Below are 516 nucleotides of genomic sequence, written 5' to 3'. Positions count from 1 at the left end.
CAGCGTCGGGCTCAGGCAGGAGGAGCTTGCCAGCAGAGAGAGGCTCACCATGGATTGCTGGTGGATGCTTTTCGAAAACATATACACATTATATTATATTATAATAATATAAAGAAAAAAAAGAGTTTCTCAAAATCTCTGTGACACTTTGCAGATTTTTTTGAAAGCCAATAAAGAGAACTCTTTAACTTGAAAGTCACCTGTGCCGGCATAGCGATGACTTTTAAAACAGGTTGACACTTTCGAGCCGCGGCGGCTCTGAATCACCCCAGACACCAAGTGTGTTTGTGGGCAAGGCACCGCGGCCGGTGGGCTGCTTTTATAATAACGGGCACGCAGACTTTTTGAGAGGAATCGGTACTCTCTTCCGATCGATTTGGCGACTCGCGTCCGACATGGGAGGGCCCGAGCGGTCCAGCCAAGGCTGGTGTTCAGGCTCGTCAGGTTCCTCTCTCTGTCCCAAGTGGCAGACGGACAGTTTTAAAAGTCAGTGGGTTTTGTCGGCACGACTCTCCT

Source organism: Heptranchias perlo, unplaced genomic scaffold (assembly GCF_035084215.1).
Source record: "Heptranchias perlo isolate sHepPer1 unplaced genomic scaffold, sHepPer1.hap1 HAP1_SCAFFOLD_1219, whole genome shotgun sequence".
NCBI classification, from domain to species: Eukaryota; Metazoa; Chordata; class Chondrichthyes; order Hexanchiformes; family Hexanchidae; genus Heptranchias; species Heptranchias perlo.
This window is presented reverse-complemented; position numbering follows the sequence as displayed.